General features: G+C 38.1%; 1 non-coding gene across 1 annotated transcript; it reads left to right on the forward strand.

The window, feature by feature from the left end:
• Positions 1–2,459: 2,459 nt before the first annotated feature.
• On the forward strand, positions 2,460–2,566 carry LOC122752081. The gene has a single exon (XR_006355883.1). It is a non-coding gene; the product is annotated as a U6 spliceosomal RNA (small nuclear RNA).
• The last annotated feature ends 6,113 nt before the right edge of the window (positions 2,567–8,679 follow it).

The following is an 8,679-nucleotide window of genomic DNA, read 5'->3' on the forward strand; positions in this document are numbered from 1 at the left end:
AAATGAGGATGAGGATGACCATGATAATGATAATACTTTGCTCGTCTCTTGTGAAGAAAATTCTTTTTCAGGCATAAGGTACTATATAAATGTTAACTATTGTTGTTGTTGCAATATTCAACCTTATGGGTATTTTGCAAGGAAATCTCCCTTTAAAGTACTATATAAATGTAGTTTACTATTAAAAAAAAAGATGGGGGGCAGCTAGGTGGCACAGTGGATAGAGCACCAGCCCTGGATTCAGGAGTAACTGAGTTCAAATCTGGCCTCAGACACTTAACACTCACTAGCTGTGTGACCCTGGGCAAGTCACTTAACCCCAATTGCCTTACTTAAAAAAAAAAAAAGATGAGCAGGATGCTATCAGAAAAACCTGGAAAGACTTACATCAGCTGATGCAAAGTGAAATGTACTGTATACAAAATAACAGCAATATTGTAAGATGATCTGCTGTAAATGACTTAGTTATTTTCAGCAATTCAATGATCAAAGACAACTCTGAAGCACGTATGAAAAATGCAATCCATCTACAGAGAAAGAACTGATGGTAACTGAAAACAAATTGAAGCATATATTGTTGTTGTTGTTAATTTGTTTTTCTAAAGTATTTTTTGTCTGTTGTGTTTTTCATAACTGCATATGTATAACTTATATTGAATTGCTTGAGGTCTTAAGGAGGGAATATGGAGGAAGGATGACAATTTGGAGCACAAAAGTTTAAAAATTGATGTTACAATTTGTTTATACATTTAAGGTGGGGAAAAATTCTAAATATATTGAGGATAAATAGGTAAGATAGATGATAGATAAATTAATAAATGAATGAATAAATAAATAATGGATAAATGATTGCATGAATAAATGAATGAATGAATGTATAAATAAATAATGAAATTAAAGGGTAAGGGGAATACCCTGGGTGAAAGGGAAAGGGAGAGGTGGGATCAGGTAAAGTATCTCACATAAAAGAAGTAAGAAAAAGCTTATAGAGTGGAGGGGAAGTTGGGGGAGCTGTGGCATAGTGAGTGAGCCTTACTCTCATCAGAATTGATTCATAGAGGTGTGAGAAAATTATTAATAATAGGGATTAAAACCACACTTACCTGAAGGCTTTTTCCCCTCAGAGGGCTCTGTACTCTGACCAACTTCAAATCCAGTAAAACAATAGATTTGAATGATGTTAACCAATTAGCTTTAATCAGTAGGTAAGGACTGCCTCTCCTCCTTCCCTCAGAGAGCTTATGCTCACTGATCTCTCTCTTGGCCTGGGAATTGGTGAAATCAGATGCAGTCTACTATGATTCCCCATTCTCTCTCTTTCCTCCCCTAGATGCTAGTTAGGCTTTCCTAACTTTCAGAGCCATGTGTGCTCTCTTTACTAATATTTAATATGCTTTAATAAACGCTTAATGCCCCCAAACTGGTGCAGTAGACTCTAATTTCTAAGTAGCATATATATGATAAACCCCAGCTATATTCCCTGATCTTGAGACACTAATAGGGGAACCGCATATAGTTTTACTCACCACAGAGGGAATAACATACACACTCTAATGGGTATACATACACACTCAGGAGGGTATATTGGGGTAGGGGGCAGTCAGAAGCAAAACGCTTTTGAGGAGGGATAGAGTAAAAGAATGTAGAAAATAGAGTAAATACCAAGGGGAGGAAATAGGATGGAGGATAATACAGTTAACAATACTAACTGTGAAAAAAATTAGAAGAAAGTTTGTCTGATAGGCCTCAGTTCTCAAAAATATAGAGGACTAAGTAAAATTTATTAAAAAGAGAGCTATTCAGGGGCAGCTAGGTGGAACAATGGATAGAGCACCAGCTCTGGAGCCAGGAGGACCTGAGTTCAAATTCGGCCTTAGACACTTGACACTTACTAGCCACGTGACACTGGGCAAGTCATTTGACCCCAATTGTCACACACACACACACACACACACACACACACGTCACAACCCTCATTGCCCCACAAAAAAAGATCCATTCCCCAAATGATAGCTGATCAAAAGACATGAAGTTTTCAGATGAAATAATCAAACCCACCCATAGCCATTTGAAGAAAAGATGCTCTATTCTAAGTCACTATTGATTGGAGAGATTCAGGTCAAAACAATTCTGGGTACTCCCTCATACCTACTGAATTAGTAATAGGACAGCAGAGGAAAATGAAATTTTGTGGGGGATATGGGGAAAATGAGAAATTAATACACTCTTGGTAAAATTGTAAACTTATTCAAACATTCTGTAGAGCAATTTGGAAGGACTATAAAACCATACATACTCTTCGACCTAGCAATACCACTACTAGGTTGCTGTCCCAAAAAAAGATTTTTTAAAAAATTGAATTTGAAATTGAGTTGATGCCCATCAATTGGGGAATGGCTGAACAAACTAGGGGATGAGATAAGGATAGAACACAATTGTGCTGTAAGAAATTATGATGAGTGCTCGCTTCGGCAGCACATATACTAAAATTGGAACAATATAGAGAAGATTAGCATGGCCCCTGAGCAAGGATGACATGCAAATTCGTGAAGCGTTCCATATTTTTGGGCAGCTAGGTGGCGCAGTGGATAGAGCACTGGCCCTGGAGTCAGGAGTACCTGAGTCCAAATCTGGCCTCAGACACTTAACACTTACTAGCTGTGTGACCCGGGGCAAGTCACTTAACCCCAATTGCCTTACTAAAAAAAAAGAAAGAAAGAAAGAAATTATGATGAGAGGGCAGCTAGGTGGCACAGTGGATAAAACACCAGCCCTGGATTCAGAAGGACCTGAGTTCAAATCTGACTTCAGACACTTGACACTTACTATCTGTGTGACCCTGGGCAAGTCACTGAACCCTCATTGCCCCACAAAAATAAGAAAAGAAAGGAAAAGAAATTCTGTTCTTTTGTAATAATAAAAGAGATGATAAAATTTTGGAGATGGGCGAAGTCATCTCATCTGACATATGGGTACTTTCACATTTCACACATAAAAGAAATGACATGAGTCATAGCTAAGTAGTGCCAGAGGTAGATTTAGAACAAATGTGGCCTGGCTCCCTGGTCAATATTCCTTCTACTATAACATAAATCTTATTGGACCTTTATGAAGTCTCAGGAGTTGAGGCAACCAAAGGAAGAAAAAAATCCTCTTGTACAGGCCAGTGTATAGATGGACAGATGAAATCAGTGATGGTGGGTCCCCAGCTTTGTCTCTAATCCTCTTGCCCTGCATACTATTGTTATTGTTGTTCAGTTGTTCAGTCATGTCCAACTCTTTATAACCCCATGGACTACAGATGCCAGGCCCTTCTATCCTTCACTGTCTCTTGAAGTCGATCCAAGTTCACATTCTTTGTTTCCATGACACTATAATGGGAAGTGTGTGAGTAGATCTATGTGTTTTTTTTTTAATAATTTTATATTTATAATTTTATTTTCCCAAACTACTATGTTCCAAATTCTCTTCCTCCCTCCCTACCCATGCCCCTCTTAAGAACTCAAGCAATTCAAATAATTTATACATGTGAAGTCATGCAAACATTTCCACATTAGTCAGGTTATAAAAGAAAACACACAATATAGGGGCAGCTTAGGTGGCACAGTGGATAAAGCACCAGCCTTGGATTCAGGAGGACCTGAGTTCAAATCCAACCTCAGACATTTGGCACTTACTAGCTGTGTGACCCTGGGCAAGTCACTTAATCCTTATTGCCCCACAAAAAACAAAAAACAAAAAACAAAACAAAACATAAAAAGAAAACAAACAGATGTCAAATGAGTAAATAAGACTAGGAAAGCAATCTATAAATTAAAGACAACTCTGCAATTAGATCCCCAGAAGATAAATTGAAGCCATAAGAATTTGATGATCCTTTTTAACTCCAAATAGGAAATGAGAGTAGGAAACCTCTCTACCCTTCTTTACAGAGGTCAGAAACAATGGGCATGACACATTGGCTATATTGGTGGAGGTTTTGTTAGTTTTTCAGAACTACATTTTTCCTCCTCTTCATTTTCTTTATTCTCTGCTACCACAAAGTAGCTTGCTATTTAGAGAAAAATATGAAATATATTCAGAAATGAAGGTGATGTGAAAATAAAAATGTCAATAAACAATATTCTTTTTTTTACAAAATAAAAATTTTATTTAAAAATTTTAAACACACAGAAATTATTCTCAACCCAAGATGAATAGATAGATGTTCTGACAGCTCTAAGGAACCAGGAGAATAAACTGATTGCTTTTTTTAATTAAAAAAAATAATTTTATTATTTTCCAGTTACATATGAACAAATCTGATGAGAGTAAGGTTGCTACAATGCTCACCCCTCCCTTCTTTCCATCCAAATGGATGACTTTTATTACATTAAATTAAAAAGTTTTTGTACAAACAGAAGCAATGCAGCCAAAATTAGAAGGGAAGCAGAAAACCTCAGTTTTCCTGATAAGAAAGATTTCAAAGAGAAGTGAAAATATGACTTTAAACTTTCTGAGGACAAGGAAGGTGAAAGGGTTAGGTGAGCAGTGTGAACTCTTTTTCCTAGGTCCTTGGTCTCTAAGATTTTGGTTCACAACCCTACTAGGGAGCAGTTACAAAGCTGTGAACAAGCCTCAACTCAAGTCAATAATTAGAAATTCACAACTTGAAAGAAGGAGGGTCTTCAGGGTTCCAGGGATAGATAAAAGGACTGGCTTAAGTAAAACTCAGTTTTTCTGTGTGTGCTCTAAACAGGGGAAAAGGCAGAACTCTTAGGTGGTAAAAAATATCTCAGAAGAAAAAAAAAGGTAAGTTTCTCAATAAAATATATTATTTGATTCTCAGAGGTGTAAGTACTGGGGCCTGAACTATGCAGTGAATAGAGGTGAAGGAGCACGCCCCCCTGTGATAAATTTTTTAATTGTAGGAATTAGTTATCTGAAGCCATAAAAGGCAGAAGAGAGATAACATGTTGATGAGTTAGGCAGTAACAACATAGGCCAAGTAGAGAAATGAATTTGGCTAAGCCAAAAACTGGGGTAGGAGACAGGGAGGATTAATGACTTCCTTCATCCATCTAGTTATCCCAAATTCCTCCTTTTATGAATTTTGAAAATGCTCCTAAAGACACCAACTCCTATATGATAGAATACTACAAGTCACTAATGGTAAGAAAAATTCAAACCTCACACTCTAAAAATGGTAATGATAAAGAAAGAAATAGGCAATGTTGAAGGGGCTGGAAGAAGAGAAGTACCCTAAGGCACTACTGGTAGAGCTGAGTTGGGCCACTCATGCTTGATAACAATTTGCAATTATCCACAAAAATTAGGGCTTAAGTGTACAGATTCCATACATTTTGACCCTGCCATCTGACTCCTAAGGATGTCAAAGAGAAAAAAAATAGTGCCACTTATGCCCCAAAATTCTTCACAGCTACCTGTAGATTGGAGATTGCCTAGTATACTGTGGTAATTGAATAGTATGGAACAGTATTGTCACATCAAAGAAAAAATGAAGGCATCAGCTCTAATGCAGACAAAAAAAAGGGAACCAGGAAAACAATTATAAACAGACTACAACCATGCACATGCAAAACAGGAAACAAAACTGTAATTGTAGTAATTAATCTTGGCCCCAGAGAAAAGTTAAGAAAATGGATCTCCTTCATTTCTTTTTAAGATATGTTTCATGTGTTGTTTGGCTTCAGAGAACTGTTGCTTGGTTGTTCACTCACTAGTATAAGTGAAATTTTGATGAGCAGAAGTATATAATTTCTCCAAATGACTGAGGAATGTAAGTGAAAAGCATCCAAAAAAGTTTGAAGATACTGAAAGAGAAAAGGGGGAGGAAAGGAAGAGTGAAGAAAGAGATAGTGGGAAAGAAGAAAAGACTATTTTTAAAGTAATAATTGAGATCATCAACAAGTGTTGGGATAAGAAAAAAGCAAAAAGAGCAGCTAGGTGGCACTGTGGATAAAGCACTGGCCCTGGATTCAGGATGACCTGAGTTCAAATCCAGCCTCAGACACTTGACACTAGCTGTGTGACCCTGGGCAAGTCACTTAACCCTCATTGCCCCGCAAAAACAAACAAACAAAACCCTACAAATAAGCTTAAAGAGAACAGCAAAGTTTATCTGAATCAAATTTCGAATCTAATTGAGAATATGTTTCACTTGAGTTATGTTGGCTTGCCAAGAGAGGTTTAGTTGATTAGAAAGGAATCAAAATACTATTCTCATATGTTTTCCAAACTTTGTAATGTAAAAAATTCAGTCTTCCCCTCACTCCCACTGTACTACCAAAAAACAACCCCAAAAAACAAACAAACAAACAAACAAAAACACCACAAACCTACATGAAATGATAAAATTGGGACAGCTATGTGGCACAGTGGATAAAGCACCATCCCTGGATTCAGGAGGACCTGAGTTCAAATCTGGCCTCAGACACTTGACATTTACTAGTGGTGTGACTGTGGGCAAGTCACTTAACCCCCTTTGCTCTGCAAAAGAAAGAAAGAAAGAAAGAGACAGAGAAAGAGAGAGAGAAGAGAGAAAGAAAGAATACTGCTTGGAGTATTTTCTCCTTCACCTGAGAATTCTGCAATTTGGCTACAATATTCCTTGGAGTTTTCCTTTTGGGGTCTCTTTCAGGAGGTGATTGGTGGATTCTTTCAATGATGATTTTATCCTCTGATTCTATAATATCAGGGCAGTTTTCTTTAATAATTTCCTGGAATATGGTGTCTAGACTCTTTTTCTGATCATGGGTTTCAGGCAGTCCAATGATTCTCAAATTGTCTCTCCTGGATCTATTTTCCAGGTCAGTTGTCTTTCCAATGTGGTATTTCATATTTTCTTCTATTTTGTCATTCTTTTGATTCTGCTTGACTGATTCCTGGTGTCTCATGGAGTCCTTAGTTTCCAACTGTCTAATTCGAATTTTAAGGCATTGTTTTCTTCATTCGGATTATGCACCTCCTTTTCCATTTGGCCAAATGAATTTTTTAAGGAATTGTGTACTTCATGCAATCTTTGTGCTTCCTTTTCCAAGCTTCTGATTTTTTCTCCTTCCTTTTCCAAGCTGATGCTTCATTGCGCTTCCTTTTACAAGCTGCTGATTCTGTTTTCATAATTTTCTTGTGTTGCTTTCATTTCTCTCCCCATTTTTTTCCTCTCTCAATTGATTTTTAAAATCCTTTTTGAGCTCTTCTAAGAAGGCTTTTTGTTCTTGAGACCAATTCATCTTCCGTCTTGAGGCTTCACATGTAGGCAATTTGAAATTTGAGAGTATTGTCCTCATCTGAGTTTGTGTTTGGCTCTTCCCTGTTGACACAGAAGCTCTCAATGGTGAGAGCTCTTTTTTTTTCCTTCTCATTTTCCCACTTTTTTTTTTTTTTTAAGGTCCACTCCTCAGGCACCAGGTTCACTGATTCAAGTTTCTTGTGCTTGGAGATATGGGCTTTCTACTCTGAGGCCTCTATTGTTTGTATATTTCTCACTACCCTGGGCTTACTCTCTGTGCATGCTTCCAGCACACTCTGGGATGGCCAGGCCTGGTCACACCCATCCTGTGGGTGGTCCCCTAGCTGGCAGCCTGACCTCTCAGCTGGGGCTGGTGGATCTCACCACTGTCCCACTGTGCCACTATCCCACCAAGACAGGATCAAGGGGTCTCAGTTGCTTCCTGCTGACTTGCCCTGATCCCCCTTCATGCTGTACTATGCTGAGGTGCACTGTGCTCCCCCCTGCCCAAGTGAGAAAGACCTTTCCTGAAGTCTTTTAAATTACCTCTGTTTGGAATATTGTGTCCCTCTGTCTTTTTCTAGGTTCTGTAGTTTCAGAATCTGTTTAGAGGCTTGATTTAATGTTGTTTTTAAGGGAAATTTGGGGGAGCTCAGGAAGCTTACTGGTTTCTCTCTGCCATCTTGGCTCTGCCCCCTGCATACTAATTATTAACAGATGCAATTTCATTATTTCCTACATGATCTTAAATTAAACATAGTCTTTATAGACATTTGACTTGTTAATTGTTGCCCTTTGGCAGTGCTGACAGTGTGTAATCTACATGACATATAATAAACAAAAAAGCATTGCTCAGGGGCAGTTAGGTGGTACAGTGGATAAAGCACTGGCCCTGAATTCAGGGGTACCTTAATTCAAATCAGGTCTCAGACACTTGATACTTACTAGCTGTGTGACACTGCACAAGTCACTTAACACCTCATTGCCTTTCAAAAAAAAAAAAAGCATTGCTTAGTCCTAAGAAATATTGTAGGGGGCAGCTAGGTGGTGCAGTGGATAGAGCACTGGCCCTGGAGTCAGGGGGGTCTGAGTGCAAATCTGGCCTCAGACACTTAACACTTACTAGCTGTGTGACCCTGGGCAAGTCACTTAACCCCAATTGCCTCACCAAAAAGAAAGAAAGAAAGAAATATTATAAGGGTTGTAGGCTTTCAAAGCCTACATTCATTTTTATAATATTCTTTATGAATATTGTAAGGTTTGTAGGGGGAAAAGAATGAGGCCTCCTGGTCTATAGGTAGAAGAAAAGGGTTGCAAAATTTGGGGTTATCATCTATCCATCTATAAGAATTTATTAAGATTCTAGGTCAGGGAGGCAGAGAGAAGATAGTGGATTAGATAAATTCTCAGCCTAGTTCTTCCAAATTCCCCTTAAAAAACTGGAAAAA

This window comes from Dromiciops gliroides, chromosome 3 (genome assembly GCF_019393635.1).
Source record: "Dromiciops gliroides isolate mDroGli1 chromosome 3, mDroGli1.pri, whole genome shotgun sequence".
In the NCBI taxonomy this organism is placed as follows: Eukaryota; Metazoa; Chordata; class Mammalia; order Microbiotheria; family Microbiotheriidae; genus Dromiciops; species Dromiciops gliroides.